We start from the raw sequence: 11,993 nt of genomic DNA, 5'->3' as shown, positions 1-11,993 counted from the left end.
CATGGGTTTGTGTGCATTGCTCTGTCAGGCAGACATGGTTTTGGGGGGGGGGGGATGCTGGAGCCGTTTATTACGGCCTCTGCTACACTATCCGCATAACTCCAGCCAGCGTTTCGTTGCATGAAGGATTGTTTTCAAAGCGATTGAAGGAAGCTGGTTTGTAGTCTCAGCTGAAATGACACGTGCCAGGCATTTTCTATTCCAACAATGTTTCTGTTGCCGTTTAACAACTCGGGGAGTTTGATTTCAGATTTATGAATGCATATGCATAGGCTGAAACAAACTCTTTTATCCACCTCTTTGATTTTGCCCAGGGGTAATTAGCATGAACCTGAGGAGACAGGACAGTCCCTGGAGGAACTAAAAGGCAAACAGCTTCTGTCCGCCGAGCAGGGAACTCGAGTTTGGACATATTGTAGAATTCATTTCTCCCCTTACGTTTCAAACTCAGTGTAATGTCAGACGCAGTCTACATAATGTAGCATTGCTATTCAACAAATGAAGCCGTTCCTGTTTACGATAAAAGCATATGGTAATTTAGAAACATCAAAACACATGCTAGAAACATTCTGGAGCTGAAATACTTGGCGAAAGGCTTGACTGATCAACTACATTTTCGACGCTTTATCAAATATTCCTTCTCCTTGTGTGTCAGGAAATAAAGGCAAAGGATACAAATGAGAGCTTGCTGCCAGTGACAGAGCAAAGGCGTGGGACCTGACGTGTTGAAATACTTCTTCCATGCATGCTTTGCTCTCTTTTTTATTTAGGTAAATGTCTTTGCCAGTTGCCATCTGTTTGTGGCTAGCGACAACCCCTTGTGTGTATCAGAATAGACTTGAGCTCTATAGGGCTTTCCATGGCTGATTTTTTTCTAGGAACTGGATTCCCAAGCTTTCTGCTGAGACATCTTTGGATGGATTGAGGCCTCCAGTCTTGGTTTGAGTTACTGGCTGAGCCTGTTAATAATGCTTTGCACCACCAGAGGACTTTAACACTTACAGCATGGCTCTGTTGACTTAGACCTGGCATGGTGTTGAAAGTATTCCACTCTATGTGATTGTTAACCATCCATTTTTCCTTGTGGGTTTATTGAAAATGCAAATATAAAGTTTAGGAAAAAAGAAAATAAAGACCTTTCCTTTAGGACTTTGCCATGTTACTGGTTGGTTGGTTCTTTTGTTTGTTTGTTTGTTTTGTTTTGTTTCAAGTTTAACAACTATCCTGTTGACCATAGAGTTTGTGACAGATGGCTAAGGTACCTCTCCAGTTAACCTGTGGATGTCTATACAGGCTCAGTTTAATTGTGTTTGGACTAGCTGTGCCCCGGGGGAAGTCTTTCAAAGGTCTTCAAGAACACTTCTGACTTCTTTGAGTGTAGAAATTTCAGATGATACCCCTGTAGTTTAGATCTGAGTGTGTCTCCTCAAAGACCAACTGAAATGTAATACTTTTTAAAACATTTTGGTTTGCATACATAATTCATACACATTGCTTCATTCATATATATTGTGTTTCACACATTTCATTCATCCACATTGTGTTTCATACACTCGATCCCATACATTGTGTTAAAACTAGAAGAATAACTGGTAAAATGTGTATAAAAGTCCAAAGTGGGAAGGAGAGGGAGCAGGGAGGCAGAAGGAAATCACTGGTGTCACAGAGTTTGATGGGCAGAGGGAGGGGATGAAAGAAAGATGGGGTAAGAGAAGGCAAAATAAATGATGAAATGCAACATTTAAAAAAAATTATTTTATTATTATTAAGTTTAATGAGAATCTGAAATGCAATATTCTTATAAGGCTCTCCTCACTCCCCAGTTCTCTATATTCTGAGCTACGTGTACCTGGTTGTCTCATTCCTGCCTTTTTTTTCCCTCTTAAAATAAGTGGGGTTTTTAAATTTGTTTTGCCTTTTAGTTTTCTACTAGTTTATTTACAAACTCTGAATATTCCTGCCTTTTAATATCTTTCTGGCCACTTTCTGCGAAGTGATTAAGAACTTTTCAGGTCCAACAATTCAACAATGATTTCCCCCCCACTGGGTCATTCCTGAAGTCTGTTCCCTTTGGAAGCATTGCTAATTTTGATACATTTAACAATTTTGAGTCAATGATGAGCTTCTGAAGTCTGACACTTATGTTTTGAGATGTTATTTTTGATCAAACTGCACACACACAAATTAACTGAGTTTTCATTTTCTCCCCTAAAATATCTTCTTGAGATTTAAAACCCACAAAAGCTCTTCCAAAGTGCTATCACTGAGGTTTCCACTTTCCATAACAACTTTCAAGGCCTTAATGTCCCACCACTCCGAAGCCAGGTAGGCCAGGCTGCTCTCACAGTACATGGTGTATCAACCAAGACCTAGGACTCAATAAAGGCGGGCAGAACAGATACAGCACAACTATGAGCATGTGGTTTGTCTCAGCACTTGCTAAATATCAACCTCTTTTCTTTCTCATTCTGATTTTATGCCTTTCAAGTAGTTCTCTTCTGGGTTTAGAATAAGTTGTCAGTGCAGATTTAGGCACTAAGAAGAAGGAAAGAAGGAAGCAAACCAATCATGAAAAATATTAAAATTAAATGCAAATGTTATCACCTAGGAAGGGGTCAGAGGGAGGAAATTGTGCAAAAATAAATTAATATTTTTTTTAAAAAAGTGTACTGGGGAGGAAGGAAAATGTAAAACAATTAATGAATGGAAATCCAACTTTTCTGTGAATTTTCATTACAGTCACCTTTAAAATAATGTTTTTTTCAAAAAAGAGTTATAGACCTAGTCATTGAAGCTGAAATATCATCCCTTCCCAAGTAAAGACAAATTCAAATCTACAGCTTTATTAAGAATGTAGAGAAAAGTAAAAGTGAAATGCAGAGATGATAAAAATAAGGGAGGCAAACAGAAGATTTTGAAGGTTAACTCAAGAAGACAAATTGTTATCATGAAATATGCGAAGACCTGAGTGAGAAAATGGAAAGGAAAGAGTATTGAAGGAGGGGTTTGGGATGGAGGGCGATAAGCATTGTTACAATATTGAGGGATTCAGTGAGTACGTCCTGAATGACGAAGGAAATATCAAAAGAAGGTGGAAGGTATATACAGCATAAAGGTACCAGGGAGAATTGATCATTGATCATTGCTTAACCATTTCAGAAGGTAGGAGAGACAAACGGCACTAAATACAAAGTACCAGTTGCCCTGAAGGCTGCAGAAATGGATGAAATACTAATTTCGATGTTTCAGCAAATGGATGCAGCTCTGAAAATTTGGAAGACAGCTAATTGGTCGGTTGACTTAAAGAGATCCATGTCTGTGACCACTTTTTTTTTTTTTAAAAGAAAGGTGATCACAAAGAACATGGGGATTATTGAATAATATCATTAATATCACAGGCAAGTAAAATGTCGGTGAAGCTCATTTCTAAGTCACTGGAGCAATACATCATGAAAGAACTGTCAGAATTTCAAACTAGATTCAGAAGAGGATGCGGAATGAGAAATATCATTGCTGATATCAGATCAGTCTAGGCTGGCGGTACAGAAAATAAGAAACATGTTTACTTGTGCTTTAGGGACTGTGCAAAGGCATTTGAATGTGTGTTTGTAACAAATTATAGACCACGTGGTGAAGGAGTTCAAAACATTTCATTGTGCTCCTGGGGAAACTTGATTATAGAGCAAGGAAGAATTGTTAAGCTGGAACAAAAAGCACTGCTTTTTTTAACCTGAGGAAAGGTATGTGTCAAGGTTGTTATCTCCGCATACTTCATCATCTTGTGACAGTGGGCTTCAGCGTATCAGTGATCACCTGGACGGCACAAGATAGAGTAAGATTCAGATCTGGAGGTAATAGGGTTGCGTTAAGTTGTAGTGGATTTGATGGTACATAATAACAACAACGTTAATTCTGTGTGCTGAAAAGATAATTGACACCCTACGAAGGAGGAAGTTTGTCTCACATACATTAAGTTGTTATGAGGAGTTAGTCTTTGGAAAAGGGCATCGTGCTCAACAAAGTAGAGGATCTATGAAGGAGTGGAAGACTTTCAACAAGATGGATCAACACAGCAACTCTGACATGGGCTCAAGTGTGGCAGAGACGATGAAGATGGCATGAGATAGGGCACAGTTTAGATTCGACTCAGTGGCACCTAATAACAACAATATCTGCTTTCTTACAGCCAGGTAACCATCACAGGGGTGCAGACTTCTTAGGACAAGCATGAAATAGCTTGGTGATAGATTTTTCTCACCAAAGCTGTGGTTGAGTTTAATAAGAGTCCCCCAAGTGTACAGAGAATAGATTTCCTGACTTTGAACCCTGACTCACCCAATGCCACTGAATGGGAACTGACTCGTAAATGGCCTTCTGTTGAGTTTCTGAAGCTGCATGTTGCACAGAAGGAGGTTGCCCACTTTTCTCTCAAAGAGCCTTGATGAACTTCAACTGTCAGAAGGACACAGCCTTTGGATTAGCAGAACAACCCCCGACAGACAAATGAAGCACTGCTGAGAACTCACTCCTTCACATGCCTTTGGATTTGGCAGTGTGGTGTCCTGTGATTGAAGAAGTCACTGGTAGATGCCTTGATGATTGTTTGAGGGAGAGGAGGAGAAGAGAAAGAAAAGGTGAGATGCTTGAATAAAGTGTCCATTCTAATAAATAAAGAATATAGAGTAATGTGTTATATGAACTTCTAAAAGAGAAGTTTTACATTCTTTGCGTCCTGAGAAAGTCAAAATTGTCCATCCGATGTGTGAAAAGTTGTTCCATCAGCTTTTTTTGTTTTCCTGGGATAAATCATGGAATCTTCCCAAACTTTATGGATCAACACTGGGGATTAAATTTAGAGTCTAAACTTAAGAAGTGGTTCGAATGTGAGACTAGTCTGAAAGTTCAACTGGGAAAGACACTCTCTATTGAAACCTCTCCCCATCCGCAGAAAAAGGGGACGTAGTGCATTGTGTTTAGAGGGATAAAAGCAAATAGGCTCAATTGAACCTTAATTCATATTCAAGGCTGTAGTCCTTGATCCTCTGCAGCAAGTACATGAGGTCCTCCTCAGTTTCAGCAAGCAGGGTTGTGTCATCTGCATAAGGCAGGTTGTTGATGACTCTTCCACCAATCCTGATGCCACACTTCTCATATAGGCCAGCCTACAGGATAATCTGTTCTGCATATAGGTTGAAAAGGTATGGAGATAGGAATCAGTCTTTTCATTAATCAAATTAATATTAACATCCCATCTGAGATATGATAGGGGCTTGGCATGGGCCAGTCCTCAGAGTGTTGGACAGCTGACCCAAAGGCTGCCCATCTCCGGTGGTTTGAAGCCCACAGCAGCTCTGCAGGAGAAAGATGGGAAACTCCTCTCCCATTATAATTTATGGCCTCAACAAAACCTTTAAAAAATTAAGGTCAGTTTATTAAGTTCAATGTTAAAAGTTATCAGAAGACTATTCTCTCGAAATGTATTTTTTCTTAGGGAAAAAGGGGAAAGTTCAGCCTTCTCACCTCAGCCACAGATACCCTTGCAGTCACGCCTCGTCACAGATGGGGACAGGCCGTTAGTTGGTCAAGTCACTCTCTGAGTTGGCAGGATTGTAGTCTGGTTCGTCCTCATCCTCCGCCAGCTCCAATCATCTGGTCATGTTTCTTGTAACAAAGTCTCAGCTACTTCCATGTTATTTCCAGCATTCTCAGAGAGAGTGGATGTATCAAGACTAGGATCTGTTTCAAATAGCTGTTTCCCAAGTTCATTTCTTTCTTCCTGCTTATTCCCCTTCTTTTATGTGTTCCTTTTTAAATTTCTAACAGTTCTGCATTAGACTTGGCTTTCCAACTTAAGGAATCCACAGTTGTAACTGGAGTGTCATGACAGAGTTGCTTTTCAGCGTCATCTTGTTTTGTTTTGTTTTTTTCATCCCTTCTAATTAATATCTGAGCTACGATCTCATTTACTTTTTCTTGAACAGCTGATATGAAAGTAAAGGCCATTACCATTCCAAGGTTTTCTTCTGCTGGTGATGCTAATCATTTTAAAATACCTGGTATATCATCCTCTGCTAGATTTTCCTGGGAGACTATTTCCTAAAGGGAACCTTCAGCTGGATATTTTTCACCATCTGTAAACTTGAGTGAAATCTGGGCAGTTGTGTCATTTTTCTCCAGCCTCTGAGGCCAACTTAATGGTAGAACTAAGTGGGGTCCCAGAGAGTACGGTGAAGGAGTCACGGTGGATCCACTCCAGAACTTCCAGCAGTTTGAGCTGCTCCTGTAAGTAATCCATCATCTGACCCTCGCTGCTGCCCGTGGGTCGCCCAGAAGCTGAGGCGAGCGCTGCAGCCAGGACCTCGGTGGCACCAGGCACATTGCCTGCAGCTGGGCAAGTGCAGTTGCTTCAGAAACGCTTTTGAAGGATCACTGTTAGAATTCACTCAGTGTCAGTGAAGGTTTGCTTGTTTTTTTCAGGTTTGATGGGGACTAGGACAAAACGAGGAATCAAAATACTCTGCTTTGACCCCAGACTGTGTTAAAAAGAATTAGTCATTTGCATAAGTGACTGTGGATCTATGTGAAATGGTATGAAAATTATGCTGTGAATAATGGCAGAGAGTTTATGGGTAAATTCTTCCTGTCCACTAAGTGCTTTTTGTCTCTCAGGTTCACCTTTAAGCCAACCCATTTGTGGTCTATTTCCTCTGTTGCTTGGTTTAAAGTTGAGGGCAAAAATAAAAATCATCATAGAGAGGAAGTTGGCAATCTGGTAAACAGCTGTGACCTTTCTCTCTTAGGGAAGAGAAGAGATACCAAGGGGCAGAGCAGTGAATAGTAGAAATGAATTCTCTGCTATTATCTTGGTTGGCTTGACTGTTTGGCTTTGCAAACCAGGTAGACTCCCTAACATACTCAGTGGATGACTTAGGAAAGACCCACTTCTCTCCTTCTGCTTCAATTTCTCAGACTCAGATCACATGTCAGGGCGAGGTGACAACAGTAAAGATCCAGGGGTGGAGAGACCATTGTATGATGCTCCTTGTCCGTGATTGTAGAGAGCCCAAAGGAACAGGCTCTTCTGGAAAAATCTGTCTCACAAGAGGAGATGCGCATTGCTTTTCAGTGCTGCTGCGTAGTTGTTGTTATAAAATAGGACAGACCAGGGGGAATGGAGAGGGAATGGGGAAAGGGTGGATAGATAATGAAAGCTGCATTGTAACAGAGAAGAGGAGGAGTGGTCTGAAAAGAATATATGATTATGCAGATATGTTTGAGAATAATCTGGAACAAGGGGTGCTGTGTGGTATGGGCTAGGGGAGAGGGAGGGAAGGAGTATAGAAAATGTATAATAATGAATAAATAAAAGGGAAAAAAGAGGAGATGTACAGATTATTTTCTATTCCTCATTATTCTACCGGTTGGTCTAGTGTGTACAATTTCACATGGAAGAAATCATTGCATAAATTCAATTATATTCCTGAGTTCTCTTCTTACATGATACCAATGCTAAACAATTCTGTTTGATTAAAAATTAACTAACTAATCAGTTTATAAAAAAAATTAAAGATATGGTCCTTCTCTACAATGGAGAGGATATGATAACAGTTCAGGTAGTTTTTTCTACATGGAATTCACATTGAATTTTTGTACAACCATAATAAAACAATTGCATAGTTTCATTTTTTTTGTGCTGTAAATATTGTTGAGCTTTAAAATGTTAAGTTAGATTCGCAGAAGGCTAGAGTTTCATTCAGGATTTTTGTCTGTCTGTTGCACTGTGGTGGCTTGCATGTTTCAGTTATGCTGTAGGTTACACTACCAGGACTTCAAATATCAGCCGGGTCACTCAGGACAGCCTGGTTTCAGCAGAGTTTTCGGACTAAGGCAGACCCAGAACAAGGACCTGGGGATTTACTTCCAGAAAAATTGGCCAATGAAAACCTTATGAATAGTAATGGACTCTCCACCTCATATTGTGATACAGAATAAACCATTCATGCTGAAAAGATGCTTAAAGATACAACAGGGGAAGAGTTACCCCTTTAATGTAGAGGTGTCCTTACCGTTTTAAGATGGAGTAAAGTTCCCAAGACCTTCTTTTGCAAGACTCGAGAAGAAAAAAAAATCATGTAATTACCAACCAATAATCAGAACATTGAGTAAACAAAGTCTAGAAAAATGTTAAACTATCATAAATGAAGTAGAATGCTTTAATATAGATGTCCTAGAAACTAGTGAGCTGAGGTGGACTGGTCTGGGCACTTGGAATTAGATAGTTACAAGAGCTGCTATGCTGGGCATGTCAAATTGAAAAGGAATGGCATTGTATTCATTAACAAAAAGAATATTTCATCATTTATCCTGATGGGCTCTATGAGGAGGAATGTGGGGTCAAGATTTGTGGAAGATCTATCAACAATCTGTGTTACGCAGATGACACAACCCTACTTGCTGAAACTGAGAAGGACTTGAAGCACTTGTTGCAGAGAGTCAAGGACTGCAGCCTCCAATATGGATTGAGGCTCAATGTCAAGAAGTCAAAGATTCTCACCACTGGACCAATTGGCAGCATCAGGATGATTGTGAAGAGATTGATTGTTCACAGCTTTAGTTTGCTTGGCTCCACAGTCAACACTCTTGGCACCAGTAGCCAGGAAATTAAAAGGCATAGTGCCATGGGAAAATCTACTGTTAGGAAACTCTCCAGAGTGCTGACGAGCAATGGTGTCTCTCTGGAGACTAAGGTGCATCTGATACAGTCCATGGTCTTTGCAATCCCTTGTTATGCATCAGAGAGTTGGACATTGACCAAGGAGGATAGAAGGAGAATTGATGCCTTTGAGCTGTGGTGCTGGAGAAGAGTATTGAGGGTACCATGGACTGCTAGGAAAACAGTTTCATCCTGAAAAGGGTTAAACCAGGTGGCTCCTTGGAGGCAAGGATTCTGAGGCTCCGTCTAACATACTTTGGACATGTTATAAGGAGGGACCGGTCCATGGAGAAGGACATCATGCTTGGGACGGTGGAGGGACGGCGTAGGAGGGGAAGGCCCTCTATGAGGTGGATTGATTCAGTGACTGGGATAATCGGGATGGGAGTGTCAGAGACAATGTAATTGGCACAGGACAGGGAAGATGTTAGAGCTGTTGTACATAGGGTTGCTATGAGTCGCAAGCGTCTGGACGGCACATAACAACAACAACAATAACAACAACATATAGTACATATCAGTAATAGGGTAATATCAGTACACATAGAAGGGAGATACATTAATACAACTATTACTCAAATTCAGACATCACTTAATAATGCTAAAGATAAGAAATTGAATATTTTTACCAATTCCTGAAATTGATCAAATATACAATAAAGATGCATTAATCATTATTGATAATTGTAACACTAACGTTGAAACAAAGAAGAATTAGAGGTTAGAAAATATGGCTTTGGTGATCAAAATATTGTTGAGGATGTTATGATAGAATTTGGCAAGACCAGTGATTTATTTATTGCAAATATTGCGAATTATCTTTTTAAACAACATAAATGACAATATACATGTGGACTTCCACAGATGGGATACATAGGAATGGAATACATTATATCTGTGAAGAAAGACAGTTGAAGAACTTTTCATCAGTTGGAAAAAGGCTTGAGATCTCTCATAAAACAGACCACCAATTTCTCATATTGAAGTGCAAGCTGAGCCTGAATGAAATAAAAACAAGTCCATGGAAGCCAGAATAACTTTTCTGGCTTTTAGCCACTGTTGTTCAATATTGTCAAATCTATTCTTGAAATGTGCTCTAAATTCAAGAAGAAAAGACACAAAGATGATATCAAAGACATTCTTGAAGAAAGCATATAGTCATAAAAAAGACAAGAAAGAAAGAAAAAAATGAATTTTAAAATGAAAATGAAATGAAAAGTCAAAAAGAGACTCTGAAACTTTCTCTTGATTGTAGGTGGCTAAAATAAATGATGGCAATGATGAAACAATATTGCTGAACAGAAGATTTCAAAAGACAATTCTATAATCCAATGTAGAAAGTATTATACGGAAATGTGTTAAGTAAGCGCACAGTTACCATTTCTCAAGCTGAAAGAATTGAAGAAAAAAAATTGAACCTCAGATTGCAATATTGAAAGATTCTACGGACAAAGTATTGAATGACATAGGAAAGGTATAGATAACATCAAAGGAATACTACACCCAAAAGAATTGGTAGGTATTCAGACATTTCAGGAAGTAGCTGTGATTAAGAAATCAGTTATCGACAATGCTGAAGTTCAATGTAAGTTCAACTTCGGTTCAAGCTACACTGAAGACATTAATGAGAAACAAGTCTTCAGGAGCTGATAGAAAACCAGGTGAAATGTTTTAACAAATATATATATACAACGCTGAAAGGTCTCCCTCCTCTATGTCTAGAAATTTTGAAGCACTGTTACCTGGTCAACTAACTGAAAAAGGATCAGTGTTTGTGCCACTTCTAGAAAGGTGATTCCATGGAATATAGAAATTTTCAAACAACATGTTGTTGTTATGTGCCATCGAGTCGCCTATGACTCATAGTGACCCTATGTACAACAGCCCTAAACCCAGCTCTATCCTGTGCCATTATTATTGTCTCTGACACACCTACCCCCCAATACCCCAGTTACTGAACATAATTGATACAAAATTAAAACCAAATTTGCCAAAGATCATTTAATAGTGGTTTTACTGGTAAAGCATAATAGAAAACTGCCAGGAATTTAAGGTCATGTCAGAAGAGGATGTGACAATGGGCCATGATGGCTGAAAGCCCATCAGAAAGAATGTTGTCTGTGTTTTATTGAATATGCAAATGTTTTTACTTACATAGATACTCATATGCCAAGACTGTGAATTCCAGAATACTTCATTGTGCTCATGGGAAACATGCATAGACAAAGACGTAGTCATTTAAAGAGAAGAAGATGGATACTGCATGATTTGGGATTGGAAAGAGTGCGTAAAGGTTGAATCTTTTAACCATATTTACTTAGTCTTTGCGCTGAAAAAAAATAATCTGAGAAACTGGAGTATATCAAGTACGTGGCATTAAGATTGGAGGAAGAGTCATTAACAACCTGTGATGTGCAGATGACACCGTTCTTGCTGAAAGAGAAGAGGATTTTACACATTTACTGATGAACATCAAAGACTGCAGATTTCAGTACTGATTGTTGGCGCTGTGTACCATCAAGTCGAAACCACACGGATTACACCACAATGAAAGAAAAGAAGGACCCACACAGGCAGACCAGGAAGCACCATCATGATAAACAATAAATGATTGATGTTATCAAGGACTTTATTTTACACGGATTCACAGGCAACACTCAGGGAATAGTGGTCAAGCAAGGCATTCCGTTGTGCAAACCAGTTATAAAAGCAAGCAAAGATACCACTCTGAGGGCACTTGCGTGAAGTCATGTAATTTTCAGCTGCCTCATATGCATGTGGAAGCAGGAAATGAATATAGAAAACCAGAGAAAAATTGGACTAGTGCTGGCAGAAATAAAAAATATATTGAACATACCATATACTAGTAGAAGAATGAGGGGGCTCAGGTGGCCAAGTGGCAAGAAGCTACGCTGCAATCCCAAAGATGTGTGGTTCAAGTACAACAGCTGCTCCCTGGGACAAGAAAGGACTGTCTCTTCTCTTGTGATTAGCTGCCTCTGAAAACTTTGTGGAAGGTCAGCTATGGGTCACTTCTGACTCAGAGATATGTAACAATAATAGAAAGACGAGGGAGAAAGATAGGCAGTCTCCTACCGTGCTATTTACTGCTTCTGAAAACCTGGTGGAAGGCCAACTATGAGTAGATTTTTTTTACTAAAATGGTACATAACAATTACAGAAATAGAAGAACAAGAAGTGCAGACAGATTGCTCCTTAGAAGTGTGGATGGTCCTGGCGAGCTCTGGTGGCCTAGTAGCAAGAAGGTGTACTGCAATCC

General features: G+C 39.5%; 1 pseudogene; it reads right to left on the bottom strand.

The window, feature by feature from the left end:
• Positions 1-5,573: 5,573 nt before the first annotated feature.
• Positions 5,574-6,298, bottom strand: LOC102868433 (annotated as a pseudogene).
• Between the last annotated feature and the right edge of the window lie 5,695 nt (positions 6,299-11,993).

The sequence above is a fragment of the Elephantulus edwardii genome, unplaced genomic scaffold (assembly GCF_000299155.1).
Source record: "Elephantulus edwardii isolate Elephantulus edwardi_28Jun2011 unplaced genomic scaffold, EleEdw1.0 scaffold00011, whole genome shotgun sequence".
Lineage (NCBI taxonomy): Eukaryota > Metazoa > Chordata > Mammalia > Macroscelidea > Macroscelididae > Elephantulus > Elephantulus edwardii.
This window is presented reverse-complemented; position numbering and strand designations above follow the sequence as displayed.